Source organism: Sorghum bicolor, chromosome 10 (assembly GCF_000003195.3).
Source record: "Sorghum bicolor cultivar BTx623 chromosome 10, Sorghum_bicolor_NCBIv3, whole genome shotgun sequence".
NCBI lineage: Eukaryota > Viridiplantae > Streptophyta > Magnoliopsida > Poales > Poaceae > Sorghum > Sorghum bicolor.
The window spans coordinates 52468684-52485353 of record NC_012879.2 but is presented as its reverse complement, the minus strand read 5'-3'; the positions used below and the strand labels follow the sequence as shown (position 1 = coordinate 52485353).

The window sequence follows — 16670 nt, the reverse complement described above, 5'->3', positions numbered from 1 at the left end:
TACAAAGAAAGAGGCTGGGAGAGGATGAAAGGGAGATTAGGGAACAAAAAGGAAAGAAAGAAAATGAGAAAAACTAGACAGAGACAGACTAATCTATATCTATTTGAATTTCTTTTAAATCAAGGGGATCGTGCTGCATGTACACAACTAGGGATGATACCGAATCGGATACAAAAGGATAGTAGTGATCCTGTATTATGTCTCATATCCTGTATTATATTTTATATTTTTTCGCGGATCTCACAACCGGATATAGATCATTCAGATATTGATATCTATATCATATACATATCAGAAATCCGATTTTGAGTATTCAAATCGGATATGATAGAATATTAAATGTTCGGATTTAGATACAAACTAATCCATATAGGGTTTTGACCCTTTCGAGATTGATGAATAATTGAAAACATCCATCTCGTTTTCATCCCTATATAAAACCATACGAATTGACGACCCGCAAACTATAATGGGTATATTCTGCCTAAGGGGTCCTAACTCCTAATTGATGAACTACTTGAGAAGATATTTCAAAGGGAACTTAGGCAGAAGCGTTGAATTGCCCATGGAACAGGAATTAGCTAGGATTATAAATCCCTTAATGTTAGTGGCTTATTGCCTGTTGAAAGCCATTGGCATTTGATTCTGTTATTAGCTCAGCTGGTTTTCCCTTCGAATCATAAAATCTCACTAGGGCCTTCTTTAGTTCACCCCAAAAACCAAAAACTTTTCAAGATTCTCCGTCACATCGAATCTTAGGGCACATGCATGAAGCATTAGATATAGACGAAGACAAAAACTAATTGCACAGTTTGCCTGTAAATCACGAGATGAATCTTTTGAGCCTAATTAATCTATGATTGGATAATATTTGTCAAATAAAAACGAAAATGCTACATTACCGAAATCCAAAATCTTTTCAGAACTAAACAAGGCCTAGGAAACGAAAGCAATGGTCTAATAACTCTATCAATTATGCAAAGTAGATTATCATTAGTGCACGTCGGGCTAGTTAATTAAGCTAAAAAAGAAAAGAGAATTATTAATTAGTGCCCGATCCACCATCACTTTCACGGTCTCACCACGCCTTTTTTTTCCCCCTCCTGCACACTATTCCCATCTACCACCAAGCGCCAAGTCAACCTTTCTCCCTTGGTTTCCTCTCTGAAGTCTAAAATCCTCAATCCAAAATCCTAAGTTAGGATACAACACACACACACATCCAAATATCTATCGCTGGAAGATCAATTCAGGTTTAGAAGAGGAGAGAAATGTCTGTGTGAAACATTTTCGTTTTAATTGAATTCGCAAGAAGCTTTAATTAATGTGTTTGTCTCGAGGAAGTGGTACGACTATTTTCTGTACAAAGCTAAGCTAAGCTAAGCGAGCGGCAGGACCGCAGGAGAGCATACTATTATTAGTTTATTACCCAGTTCTACCATAGCATTGATCTTATTTAATATTTAAAATCCGTATTCAAATCCATAACAAATGGGCATTTGGTCTAGTGGTATGATTCTCGCTTAGGGTGCGAGAGGTCCCGAGTTCAATTCTCGGAATGCCCCTTTTTTTTCATGTATCTATTTTATTTATTAATTCTGCCGCTCTCTCCCGCTTATTGACAACTAACAGCGCCACTACACTTTTTTTAAAAATATATATAAGCACCGCAACCGCCCATTTCGTAGATATAAATAATAAATAATGGGTTCGAAAAGACGGATTATATTTACGTTGACCCGCTGATCGTTACGCGAGACGACACAGATCGGATATATAGAATATACACTCAAGCTTTCAATTTTTGGCAGGTCAACTGCCTTATTTTGGTTATTATAAGCGCAAAGAACAAAGAAGAGCTCGGGCGGAGCTGGATCCTCGTCAGCGTTAGACTTTTGGAAAAAGATCAAAAAAAAAAAAACGCGATTCGCAAATGGTGTAAAACTGTGCGGCCAAATTCACCGCTGTAAAAAACGTTTCATCCACACGTTCCGGTTGGAACACGCACCAGCTGTATTACTACTGTATTCAGAGATTAAAGAGAAAAAAAAATCACAATTGACAATCCAGTCGCAATCTACAGTTTGTTTAAAATCGTGTGTGAACATATATTTCGTTTACAAGGTAGTAATTAAAACACAATCCTTGTTTAGTTTAAAAAATTTTAGGAAATCGACACTGTAACATTTTCGTTTGTATTTGACAAATATTAAGTAGGCTCAAAAGATTCGCCTCGTCAATTTCGATTAAACTGTACAATTAGTTTTTATTTTTATCTATATTTAATACTATATGCATACGTCTAAAAATTCGATGTGACGGAGAATCTAAAAAATTTTGCAAAATTTGTTAGAAACTAAACAAGGCCGTAGAGATTCACAATGCAATTCCTAAAACTTGTTCTAGTCACGTAACTGTATATTTTTGACATTGGCTTGTCAATAAATCAGCCAATAATACTTTTTATCATAACTTATTAGCCCAAACAAACAAGAGCGATTCAATAATTGCAAAAACAGACAGAAGACGCTGTCACAACTGGCTACGGAGAGGACGTGAAGACGGAATTCTCCAACCTGAGTCTGCCGCCGATGTTTCCCGCCTAATTATTCCGTGCGATGGTACTTCTACTGATAGGAGCGTGCCGCGGGTGGCGAGAGCTGCTTGCTGCATGCTAGGACGGCCCACAACGTGGCTAGCCTACAACCGTTTTTGGCATCGTAGACGTCTGGTGTTAGCTATTCTCAGATATTTTTATTTTTCTTTCTTGTTTTCTTTCTTCTTATTTTTTCATTTTTTGTCTATTTTTGTTTCATTTCTTTTCTTATTTTCCATTTATTTTTTGTCTCACTCTTTTTTTTATTTTATGTGATTTTTATTATTCTTTTAATTTTATATTTTATATTTTGTTTATTTTTTATCTTTCTCTTTTCTTATTATTTTTTATGTTCGTGTTTTGTAAATGTGAAGTTCTATGTCCATATGTTATATAAGTGATATTTTGTGATTTTTTTATATTCATGTGGTATGTATGAAATGTTTTATGTTGTATTTAGCGATGTTTGTTTTTTTTGTGACCTGATTTTTTTTTTGTGTTCACGTGGTATGCATGTAATGGTCTATGTTGCTTTTTTTTTTTTGCAATGTTATCACGTATTATATATGTGATGTTTTCGTAGTATAAATTTGATGTTCTACGATATTTTTATGCTCACACGATATACATCAGTATATACATATAGTTTAAAAATTATTATGTGATGTTATTTAAAATTTTCTCTATTATATGTTCTATTTTTATACTTATACTTTGCTCTAGTTTTTTTATTTTGTTATTTATTTATTTATAGGTATATTATAATACCAATATCATGAATGTAAAATTAGAATATTTTAAATCGAGAACATTGTTATTATAAGTATGGAACATTGCTCTTTGAACCTAGAACATTGATTTCTCCTCAAAAATGTATCTTTATAAGGTAAATATTCATTAATAAAATTTTATCTAAATATATTTATATGGGATCTTATTTTAAAAAATTTATTATAAAAAAATCTGATGGTGTAATCTGAATTTAATTTTGATACTTAGTTTAGCAGTAATTTCTTTTTTAATCTCACCACCTGTAAGGTGATGAGGTGGGCCCTGCGGGATTGGGCAGCATGCGTCCGCGTCTGCTGCTGCCCGCAATCCGCATTTCCCATGTACGGGGCACTGCCCGTGATCCCTGCGCTGCCGGCCGGCACGTGGAGCCGTCCGAGTGGTTGGACTCTAGGATGCCCCACGTGAAGAAGCCTTGCGTGAGGATGGTGGGCCGTCTCGGCTGCGACGTGAGCGCCGACCGGCCTAGCAGACTCATGCCTGGGCCAGAGTAGCTCCAGCCTGCTTTCAGGAGGCAGGCGTCGGTGCGTCAGTGAGTTGCTGCTGGCTACGCCATCGATAGGAGAATTACAGTAGGACTATCTATATTAGGGACTGTTGGCAGGCTAAGGCCTTATTTAGTTCATCCAAAAATTAAAAAAAAATTTAAGATTCATCGTCATATTGAATCTGTAACACCCTAAAATTTGTTTTCTAGGAAATAGAGCTAAAATGATTTAATTATGAATTTTTGTGCACATGAAAATATAGGAACAATTTCATTAAAATAAAATTTATCATAGGATTAGTAATATGGTTGTGCATTCATGCTGGAGAATTTATTTTATTGTGCTGAGTGATTTGACCAAAGTTCAAATATATTTCAAACATATTTTAAATGGTTTTGGAAAAATGGCTTGAAGGAAAATAATTAAAAAAAACAAAACAAAAGAAAACACTTCCCCTCCTCGGCCTGGCTTTTCCTCTCTCCCGCGGCCCATCCTCTCGCTCTGCCTTGGCCCAGCGCGCGCAGCAAGCCTCGCTTCCCTCTCTCGGCCCAAATGGCCAGCCAGCGCACTGTCCTCTCTCTCCCTTGGCTGGCAAGCGGGTCCCGCGCTTTTGGTCACCGATGTTGGGTATTCTTAACATCATTACCAAAAGTAGACTAAGTTCTCTAAATCTAGTAACGGTGCCAAAAATGCCAAACCTATCCCTCACACCACTTAAGCCAAGTTGTCATCCCCAGATGATATAAGAGACGCAGTATTGAAATATGCAATTGCTCTTCTAAATAAATAATGAATGGGATCTGCAAGCGCACAGATTAATACCGATGCAGCATTTTAACCGGGAAGTATTCCAGGTATCGTTATTTATATTTTTACCACTGGGAAGGGATTAGCAATCATCAATATTGATTACAGAATAGAATATGAGATTGAGCATCTATCATTGCATGTATAATTGAGAACATTATATCTAACTCATCATACAGGGATAAGTGTCACATAAAAGATATATGAAATAATGAATAGTGACAAGGATAACTAATCTGATCTAGCCACATAATAAATATGATAAGCACCTCAATTAGATACTCTAGAAAGTCATTAGCATGGTATTAGAACGAACTACAAGAATATTCCCTAAGTTATTCTCAACTATATAGTCTAGCATTATCATAGTTAGTGCAAGCATACTTAGCAATCATTGCGAGACAAGACTACGCCCATGCATAGTGATATTAGCAAGGAATATGAGAAACATAGCAATCACTCCCCTGTAATAATATTGCTCTGCCAGCCCAATACACGAGAGGGGGACTATATAAGAATCAATGAAGCTGTCACTATCACGAACCACCCCACGATCTGGCATATTGGGTACAATCGCAGATAAATACGGTATAAGCACCACGCCTACACAATATCTATCATTTACCCATGGATCCGATGGATAAACACTATACGATCCTAAGCATGTATATAGCATCTAACTAAGCCAAGTACATAACTATGATAAACTAAGAACAATATAATCTTGAATATAAGCAAGTAGAGCAAAGTCATAAGCAATATATTGAAGTAGAACAAAGTCATATTCATAATATTGAAGAACAAAGATAATTAGAAAGCAATTAGAAGCACAATTAGAGAATTACCAAGAATTCTCTTGACAGATCCGGAAACCAATCGAAGATTGACTCCTTCTAGTTCTAATTCTATGTAGCTATGCTAATCTAGATATCTAATTGATGTGGTGGCTCTAATCTTGATCAGTGGCTTCTTCTCCCTTGAAGAACAATGAATTAGGGTTGAGAGGCTCTCTCCTCCAGGGGCCAGGGGGTCTGGTTTTATAGTCCCTTCAAGTGAATATGGGCCATTGGATCAAACCGACATAGATTGTATGGTTTAGATTCATCCTTTAGGTCGGTGGAGATCTCCCACGAAGCAGAGTCCTGATTGGACTCCTAGAGGGGGCGGGCGCCCAGGGGATCAGGGCGGGCGCCCTGCCTCTGGCCCCGTTTCGCCTCCGCTTCGGTATCGTGGCTTCTGGAGTCTTCTAGATGTAAGATAATTGCGCGGCACGTTAATATCTCTATGTAATCCCGATGTGTGGGCCTTTCTTCCGTATTTCCTGATAACCCCCTGCAGAAATAGACAAACACCAAAACTCGTGGAATTCTGTCAGATAAATCCCTAAGTCTAGATGTTGATTTCATTTGGATCCTTTTCTTTATTTATTTGATAATTAAATTTGATACTTAAGGACCGTCAACAACCGACAGGTGGGCCCCACAAGTCAGTGCCTCCAACCTTTCTTCCTCGCGTGGCCAAGCAGGACTTCACACCGGGATCGAGCCCAATCCCGTTTACCACGGGATTTGTTGCCGTGATCGACTACCGCGCTCCTATAAAAGCTCAGGAACCTTCCCCGCGTGCCCTTTCCCTCATCTGTGAATCCAACGAGCTCTCTTTGCGGCCGTCGTTGCAGTTTGGATCTCGCCGCGAGTAGAGGAAGAACCGCCGCCGTAGTTCTTGCCATACGCGGCCGCTCTATCACAATTGAGTGGACGCCAAGCTTCGCGTTGAGGTTTTGAACCCCCCTGTGCTTTCCATCACCGTTCTATCCTTCTCTATGTTGCTGAATTGCTCGCCGAACTTCGTAGGAACGCAAAGCTCCGCCTCGACGTGCTGCCGCCCTCTTCCAAGCTCTCTCCGATCGCAAAAGTCGCCTAGGTGAGTTCGCACGAAGGTCCTCTACGCCCTGGTTCTTTTCCCATCGAAAACCATGGTTCCTAGTTCCTTCTCCACGAGTGCCGGCGAACTTCCGGCCATGGAGCCACCGTGAGGCTCTTGTGCGCTGCCGGCAGCCACCCTGTTCTTCCCCAGTTTGAGTCTCAGTCGTCCGATTCAAGATCAACGATCTAGACTAGAACGTACCCCTTCATTCGCACTTTTCTTAAAGAGACCCTGAGTTATTTGGAAATTGAACCCGCAGTCCATTACGTAAACCCTAAAATACGCTTTCTCAGTCCGGAAGACGTAAACAACCGGCTAAGTTCAAAAATACGTTTTCCAGAAATTACAGTTTTGCCATTGAATTTGTTTTGCTCATAAAATATTCGTTTTAACTCCGTCTTTGTCCATTCAAATTTTCGTTAGATTCGTATTCACGAGCTCTACATGTTAGAAGTATTAGTTTACTGTTTTGAAACTTTTTATTTCTGCAGTAGCATTTAATTAATTATTTCTCTATAGGAATCTTAGAAAATTCATAACTTCTACGTTTTAATTTCGATTTTCGTAAACTTTACGTTTGTGTGATCGTAGCGCTGCGTAGAATATTTTGATAAACTTTTAGACTTGTTTTACCACTGTTTGGTGTATTGTTCTAATTATAGCTTGTTTGCTTCGTGTATGATTGTCTACATTGGATTACGTGTTGTTGATTGATGATCGAGTATAGACGGTGAGCGATACGTTGGTGATCAAGGTCAATCTTTTGAAGACCAGCAGGCTCAGGAGAGCTTTGATCAAGGCAAGTATAACTTGGGATCATCCTTGTTACCTATTCACATTTAATACAATATATATCACTAGTATATTGCCCGTGCTAACGCTACGGTGACTCTTAGAAAAAAATTACAAAACTAAAATAAATCATAAAACTAAAAAACAAACCTACCCCACTAACAAAAAAATCTATATGAAAATTAAGGTACTTAATTTGGGAACATATATTTGGTTTTAACAAATGCTATGTAGAAAAGTTGAGAAACACAGCTGATCTACAAATGCCCATCATTTGTCTTGTAACTTTGGTAACAAGTCCATAAAAAATGAGATACTTGATTGTAGTTAGTGTAGGCGTATACCTGCCTTACTGGACAAACAAGCAAGAAAAACAAGATTGTAGGTGGTGGGGTTCTCTGCGTTGTCACAATTTTTTTATTCCGTGATCGTAGCCTTCGATCCCTGGTTGCGACGGAGCCGCACGCGTGGTCATAGAACTGAGGAAATCCTCAGTATCCAACTTAACTACTTTTGGTCTGGACTTCGTGGTCGTCGACTTTTTCCTACCAAATACAAGTTCAGCAGTCTTCAACTTGTCATCATTAACAGAATTATTGCTAGAAGATGGTAGAGAATCATTAGCTTGAGGGTAATCATTTGGCTCGTCCTCAGTTTTCCCTGTTTGTAGATAAAAGAGCCCATGCCTCTTGCGATGCTCAGAAAGAGAAGACAGACAAATTGACACTGCAGGCTCATCTCTGGTATCTACATAATGACGACTGCAAGGATAGAAAAAGATTGAAGTGGAGGGAGTAGAATCATCTTCACTCATCATGCCAGCAAGTTCAACAAGATTTTCATTCAGGACAAGGCCATCTGGAGGGGCCACTTTCATTTGTGCATTCACAGAAACAAGACCTAGTTCTTGACAGAACACTGTCCGCATAGTCTTAACAAGCTCTTCTAACCTTACTTGGCTTGTCACCATGAGCAACCTTCGTTTTGTTCAGCTCTTGAATCTCTCTTACTAAATGGACAAAACCAATCAGGTTGTGTGCTCTATCTTGTACTTTTACTTCGTTGCAGTTAATCAGTGGACCAACTGTTGTTTGAATCAGGTTAATCATATAAAGTATAGATTCATGTGAAAAAGGGTCCTTTCGCACTGTGCTCGCCCCAATATCTTGCTCTCCCACAAACCCAAGTGCAACATTGCTGTCCAAACTAACAGTTTGATCAGCAGCTAACCTGTCGAACGTGACATCCATTGCCATGCCTGAATCACCCAATCTCCCAACATATACACTGAAACACCATGTAATCACTTTAAATACTGCATGGATGTAGACAGCTCTCACTGAAATTGGAAGAAGGCCGATCCTTGGTTGCAAGAGTGCTTCAACAAGCTCAACAGGATCCTTCGTTAAGTCCACATACTCACCAGAAACCCATGCAGCCGCTGAAAGAATAGGGAAGAGGAAGTGATTTCCATGCAAAGCAGGATCAATCAGGAGAGTTCGAGATGAACGGACAAGCTCTGGCCGTGCATCCTGCACCCTCAGTCCTACATTAACAAGCTGTCGACCAATCTCATCCCCTTGGGCACAATGCAGGGTCCTTGCCATATCCGCCAGGAGCGAAACATACCAATCAAAATCCACCACCATCTCATACACATTATGCCCACATGCTGCTAGAACAGCACCAAGAATGTCATTTGCGAACTCTGGGTCTGACTCAGCAACATGACCGATCAGCATACCAGCAATGTCCATGACGTTGTTTTCATTAACCATCCCCATATTGAGATGCAACGCCTCCTGGCGAATGTTCGTGTCGGCATCACCCAGTGACTTCGCAATAGCATCCCGACAATCATGCACCGTGGATGCATATGTTGGGCCAAGCATACCAATTCAAGAGCCAGAAGCCCAAGGTACCTCAGGTTGGGATCATCATCAGCGGCAATGAACTCCTTGGCTTTCCCAATGGCGAGGCGGACAGTGGCATCATGTGCTGGTAGTGTAGTGAGCACCGTACGGATGCACTCGAAGGTCAGCGACATGGCCCCGGATCGGGTGAGGAGCTGGCAGACCGGGTCGACGATTCTGCGAGGCAGGGCTCGAGAGGAGCCAGTCGTGCAAACACCTTGAGCACCTTGATTAGAGCCTAGTTGGATCGGGAGGTGGTGACCAGGTTGTAGAGGTCGGGCGCGAACGGCAGGAAAGGGGTAGCGTCAACAGGGGGCGCCGACAGGTCACAGAAGGCTGCCGCAGCCGCCGTGGACGTGCGAGGATCGGGAGAGGCGAGACACACCGCCAGCGGCTTCAAGAGGACCGACACGGCCGCGGACGGCGAGGCGGCTATGACGCGCGCGGCGGCGGCGATGGCGCGGGGGCTGCCGCGGGCGAGGTGCGGCACGAGGTCGTGCGCGAGGTGGACGGGGAGGTCAGGCGCGACGGCCACGGCGGGCGAGGCGAGGAGCTAGAGCGCGAGCGCGGAGATGTGCCGCTGGTGGGCGGCGCCAGCGGAGGAGGGGGAGGGGGAGAGGTCCTTGACACGAGGCTGAGGGTGTGTAAGGTCGTGATCATACTTCTAATCTGGGCCGTTAAATCTATAGGATATGTGCTGTGAGTCATAGATCTTGCAGGTGGGATTTGCCTGGAGAAGATTTCAATTATAATAGAGATATGCATGCTATCACTTTGTCGACCTTAGCAAAATCATAGATGATTGCTACGTGGATTTCTTGCTACCTACTTGATATGCATTTGGTGTAGATGTGCTAGTGCTTGATATAATCCATGATCTTGTAAGATGATTAATAGCTATGCAATGAACATAAAAGAATGACAAATAACTGTATGAGATCTTGTCTGTACGTGATCATCCGAGATAACAGTGCAACCATGAGGGCTATAATGGCTCTGGCTTTAGCTCAGTATGGAGACCTTTTCTAGCTTGTTAGAGGTTACCCGAAAGGGCGGAGGGGCTGAACCGACACGGGTATAGTGCGAGCCCCTGTCCCTATGTGTATAGGCTGCGCGTCATTGTGCCATTCGGAAGGGGGGTATCTATATCTGCTCGCAAAGGAAACCTTGCGGCCCTAACATGTTAGACGAACTTTTGAAAGGCTTCATAGTGATCCCTGCCGACCTCCCTAGAAGGGGGTTAAGACTTAAGAGACTAGCTACCTCGGGCGAAAGGGTAAATCATGACTCATGGGTAAAGATGTACAACCTCTGCAGAGTGTAAAACTGGTATACTAGCCGAGCTCACGGTCAGGAGCGGCCTTGGGGACATCTACATTAAGATGATGAGCTTGTTATGTTATTATGTTCATTTGATTATCGTTTATGCTATGAGATTAATTATGCTTACACTTGATCATGTGATTAATGGATTATTACTGCTACCTTGACATTTGCTATTAAGTTATGAATATGCTATCCACTATTAAAAGCTAAATGCAGTCAAACCAATGTCAGCTATTTGAGCCTCATGAACCCCTGGTTATACTTGTTGAGTATGATATGTTCTCACTCTTGCAATTTCCTAACACCTCAGGATATGATAATAAAGATGACTGGAATGAGGATTACCGTTATGAGTACTAGGCTTGGAGTCAACCAGTCAATGTTGTCCCTTTGTGGAGCTTCCGTCGAGATCGTTGTTTAATATTATTATCATTTTTGTGTAAGACTATGTGATATATTATGTTCCGTTATGTAATAGACACTACAATGGTACATTTGAGATTTGTCTACTTATGTGTGCGACTATTCCTGAGGCACATATGAGTCTTTTATGCATCCTATTTTGTTCTTAAAATATGGGTATGACAAAGTGGTATCAGAGCAATGCTGACTGTAGGACGCAAGCCTAGTTAGAAATTGGTCGTCTTAAGGTTTTGGAATTGTTATAAAATCATTGCTCTATAAACCTTGGTATTTTCATCCATACTATATCCCTATTCTTACTATTTGTCTCTACCTTGTTGCTTATTTTAAAAGTACTTGTTCTCACCTTCACTCCTTGATTTGGTATGCTTTTAAAACTTTTGTTACCACTTTCTGGCGTCTTTGAAATAGGAGTTTTAGGATCTCTACCCTTCTATGAAGAGAACGATAGTATCGCAAGTTGAGTGAAGTGTGAACCTTCAATGCTTAATTGGTTGTTATTATGTTTATACTTGATTTGGATCTTTGTAATGAGTGAAATAATCTTGTGGATTTTCTTTACAATTTCATTTAGTTTATAGGCCTAAGGCATAAGGATTAATGAAATACGTAGTTGGGTTTGGCTATATCCTGTTTCTATCCCTTGCTGATTTCTGCAGCAGTCTGTAATGATTCTAATGTATCTCAAGTTCTGATCATGCAAAATTTATCGAATTTTTCTGGGAACAACTAGACTTCAAGATCTTTCTCTGATCTCAAGAATCACCCTCATAGCTAATATGGTTTGGAAGTTACAAAAATCACAAAATGATACAGATGGGCTGTCCAGAATCTGGACCAGATTCGGGAACTTGCTGTTTGAGACAAATATAACTATAGAATTTGGAAAAGTGTTCTATAGAAAAGTTATAGAAGATTTGCTAAGCTTTCTAACGGTATAAGCTGGAACATATTTAGCTAAGTATAACCTGAGATATGATATTTACAATTGGATGTTTCTGTTCTGTATCAAAGTCTGGACAGTTTTGGTATTCCCTATTTAAATTCAGAATCTGGGAAAAAGTTGTATACGAAAGTTGTAGAGGATTTCCGAAGCTTTTCAAAAATGTAAGGATCATCTCCAGATGAATTAAGAAGCTCGAGATATAACTTCTGGAAGTTACTGCACTGTTGCTGAGACATTGTCAGGATGGATTTTAAGTTTGGCTATTTTACCTAAGCTTAATGACAGAACCTAAGGAGGTTTTCTACATGAAAGTTGCTGGGAATTTTATAAGTTTTCTAACGGTATAAGCTACAACTCTATTGGATTAACAGAATAAGAGTTATGTCTATTCTACTACACTGGTGTTTTCATACCACGAGAAAATTTCAGGATACCTGTTTATTCTCTTGCACATAAGATCTTTGGGATGTCATAAGTTCTCAATGTTAGTTAACTTGTCTGAAAAACATGCTAGCTACCTTTCTTGTGTCCCCTATTTGACCTTTCTTAAGGGGGGTAGCCCAAATAAAGGGGTTACATGGAGAAGAATTGGATAATGTTGGATCAAGAGACTCGGTACCACGAATGTAAAAGACTATGATGTGTGGCATCCAAAAAGGATAGGAGAACTAGCCCCTAGTGTCCCCCAATCAATCTAATTTTAAGGAGGGTAGTACCTTGATATCACGGATGATGCATTTTAAAACTAGCTTGAAGGGATAATTGTCTTCTCAGATATTCTATGGTTATGATCATCTATCCTTGCCGTGTTACTGACGTCGGTCACTTGATGACAGGGAGTGTAGTGTCCCATGAATCCGGAGCACAATATGACGCCTCTCATGGATAGGTGGGAAGAATATGATCATCTTGCCTTTGAAGAAAGATGCTATGAGTATGACAAAGCTGAGTGTTATCAAAATAATAATACGGAAGAGCAAGTTGACATTGAATCAAATCAGAATCCACAACGACGAAAGCGTAAAAGGAAAGCCCGTAAGAAGCCTGCTCATGAAAAAAAGTACAGCAAAATTATATCAATGGAAGACTGAACAATGTGGATATGAATGACATTCAAGGAGTCACCAAAGTGGTGGGTGGATATATTCAAGTGGACTCAGTGTTAGTTTTTGCTCTGTTTGACCGAAGTGCTTCCCATTCTTTCATTTCTACCAACCTGGTAAAGACAATTGAGCGGGTGAAGTGTCCAACAAGGAAGCCTTTGTTAGTTCAAACTCCAAAGGGAGAAATACAAGCAGATCAGATTTGCTCGAATATTAATCTGGTTATAAGCAAGGAGAACTTCACAGTAAACCTCATTTTGCTAGAGTCACTCAACATTCCTTTGGTTCTTGGCAATGGATGGTTATGTGCACACAAGGCAGTGATCTATGCTATCCAGTGGAAACTTTTCTTAACCGCACCATCAGGGAAAAGAGTTGAGTATCAAGGTGGTCCACTCCTACCTGAGGAGGCATATCCATGCTAAGTTACCATGTCTTCGAGTTGTATAAGTCAAAAGTTAGTAGTCAAGATGGACTGATCAACTATGAATAATATACATTCCATGGAATATTTGAGTTTGTCTTTGGTATGCAAGTTGTAAAGCTGAAAGAGTTATCAAGATCTTTATCATGTTTTCTCTCAGAGGATCCGTGCTCTTCCGAATCTCGAGGACGAGATTCATTTTAAGGGGGATAGATTTGTAACACCCTAAAATTTGTTCTCTAGGAAATAGAGCTAAAATGATTTAATTATGAATTTTTGTGCACATGAAAATATAGGAACAATAATATTTTTCATTAAAATAAAATTTATCGTAGGATTAGTAATATGGTTGTGCATTCATGCTGGAGAATTTATTTTATTGTGCTGAGTGATTTGACCAAAGTTCAAATATATTTCAAACATATTTTAAATGGTTTTGGAAAAATGGCTTGAAGGAAAATAATTTTTAAAAAAAACAAAACAAAAGAAAACACTTCCCCTCCTCGGCCTAGCTTTTCCTCTCTCCCCGCGGCCCATCCTCTCGCTCTGCCTCGGCCCAGCGCGCGCAGCAAGCCTCGCTTCCCTCTCTCGGCCCAAATGGCCAGCCAGCGCGCTGTCCTCTCTCTCTCTCTCCCTTGGCTGGCAAGCGGGTCCCGCGCTTTTGGTCAAAGACAGGTGGCCCCCACAAGTCAGTGCCTCCAACCTTTCTTCCTCGCGTGGCCAAGCAGGACTTCACACCGGGATCGAGCCCAATCCCGTTTACCACGGGATTTGTTGCCGTGATCGACTACCGCGCTCCTATAAAAGCTCAGGAACCTTCCCCGCGTGCCCTTTCCCTCATCTGTGAAACCAACGAGCTTTCTTTGCGGCCGTCGTTGCAGTTTGGATCTCGCCGCGAGTAGAGGAAGAACCGCCGCCGTAGTTCTTGCCATACGCGGCCGCTCTATCACAATTGAGTGGACGCCGAGCTTCGCGTTGAGGTTTTGAACCCCCCTGTGCTTTCCATCATCGTTCAATCCTTCTCTGTGTTGCTGAATTGCTCGCCGAACTTCGCAGGAACGCAAAGCTCCGCCTCGACGTGCTGCCGCCCTCTTCCAATCTCTCTTCGATCGCAAAAGTCGCCTAGGTGAGTTCGCACGAAGGTCCTCTACGCCCTAGTTCTTTTCCCATCAAAAACCATGGTTCCTAGTGCCTTCTCCACGAGCGCCGCGAACTTTCGGCCATGGAGGCACCGTGAGGCTCCTGTGCGCTGCCGGCAGCCACCCTGTTCTTCCCCAGTTTGAGTCTCAGTCGTCCGATTCAAGATCAACGATCTAGATTAGAACGTACCCCTTCATTCGCACTTTTCTTAAAGAGACCCTGAGTTATTTGGAAATTGAACCCGCAGTCCATTACGTAAACCCTAAAATATGCTTTCTCAGACCGAAAGACGTAAACAGCAGGCTAAGTTCAAAAATACGTTTTCCAGAAATTACAGTTTTACCATTGAATTTGTTTTGCTCATAAAATATTCGTTTTAACTCCGTTTTTGTCCATTCAAAATTTTGTTAGATTCGTATTCACGAGCTCTACATGTTAGAAGTATTAGTTTACTATTTTGAAACTTTTTATTTCTGCAGTAGCATTTAATTAATTATTTCTCTATACGAATCTTAGAAAATTCATAACTTCTACGTTTTAATTCCGATTTTCGTGAACTTTACGTTTGTGTGATCGTAGCGCTGCGTAGAATATTTTGATAAACTTTTAGACTTGTTTTACCACTGTTTGGTCTTTTGTTCTAATTATAGCTTGTTTGCTTCATGTATGATTGTCTACATTGGATTGTGTGTTGTTGATTGATGATCGAGTATAGACGGTGAGCGATACGTTGGTGATCAAGGTCAATCTTTTGAAGACCAGCAGGCTCAGGAGAGCTTTGATCAAGGCAAGTATAACTTGGGATCATCCTTGTTACCTTTTTGTCGGCGTCTGGACTCGTGGTCTAGACACAAACGAGTATAAATTTGCGTGACTACCCAAGCCTGGATGGTGATGCAAGTGAGACACAGAGGGTTTATACTGGTTCGGGTCTAGAATGCCCTACGTCCAATGAGATCGGGGGTCTGTATAGCCTTGCACCCAAAGGTGCTTGTAGTAGGTGGATACAAGCAGGTTGCGAGAGAGGGCTAAGTCCCAGGTCTCGACTTTGTGATGGACAGAGTGCTGGTTGCTGCTCTGTGAATGAGTGGGATGATTGTGTGTGTTCCTCCACCTAGTTGTGAGCCCTGGCTCCCCTTTTATAGCCTCAAGGGGAGATAGGGATTTACATGAGTAGATTTCCTCCTGCCGAGTGGAAGAGTTACAGTCCCGACCCTGTTGAAGCCTGTCCATGTCGTCCTTGAGGGATGGCTGGCAGCGTGGCTGCTTCTGTGGAGGGTTACCGAGCCCTGTAGGAGTCATGGGGGTCGGATCGGTGGTACTGCTGATCATCCTGTCAATAGTGGGAGAAGACAGCTAACAGTGACGCTGATTATCCTTTCCCATTCCTCTTTTACTCTGAGACTGTACTCCACAGTGAAAGAGGTAAGGCCACAGTGGTCAGGGTAGTTGGAATAGTCGCCACCAAGCCCTGCTGTGGTATGGAGTTCACTGCGCCTGTCACGTCATGGGTACGGGCGCCGTGCCTTGGAAGTCTTGCTAATCCGGTGGAGCGGCGTTCGGCGCCCGAGCCCTGAAGGGGTCGGGCAGAATTTATGCCCGAGGCCGAGGGGATCGGTAGAGGCGGTGTCAGAGTCCGAGGCCCTGAGGGGTCGGGCGAGTCGGAACTTATGCCCGAGGCCGAGGGGATCGGTCGAGGCGGTGTTAGAGTCCGAGGCCCTGAAGGGTCGGGCGAGTCGGAACTTGCGTCCGAGGCCCTAAGGGGTCGGGCGAGACGGTGTCAGCGTCCAAGACCCTGAGGGGTCGGTTGAGCTGGGGTCCGCGCTCTGGTGATTGCGATTGATTTGCTTTGTCCTTTGCGCTTTTTATTACTCTGATTTGGGTATCCCTTTTTATGGTACCCAACAGTAGCCCCCGAGCCTTTGAAGGAGTGAGGTCACCCCTTCAGAGGTTCTTTCCTAAGGGACTGTTGTTGGCCGGGAACTTTTTTATTTTTC

At 41.9% G+C, this 16670-nt stretch overlaps 1 non-coding gene and 1 pseudogene across 1 annotated transcript; one reads left to right on the top strand and one right to left on the bottom strand.

The window, feature by feature from the left end:
* Nucleotides 1494–1565, top strand: TRNAP-AGG. Its single transcript has one exon. It is a non-coding gene; the product is annotated as a tRNA-Pro (tRNA).
* On the bottom strand, nt 7805–14925 carry LOC8082259 (annotated as a pseudogene).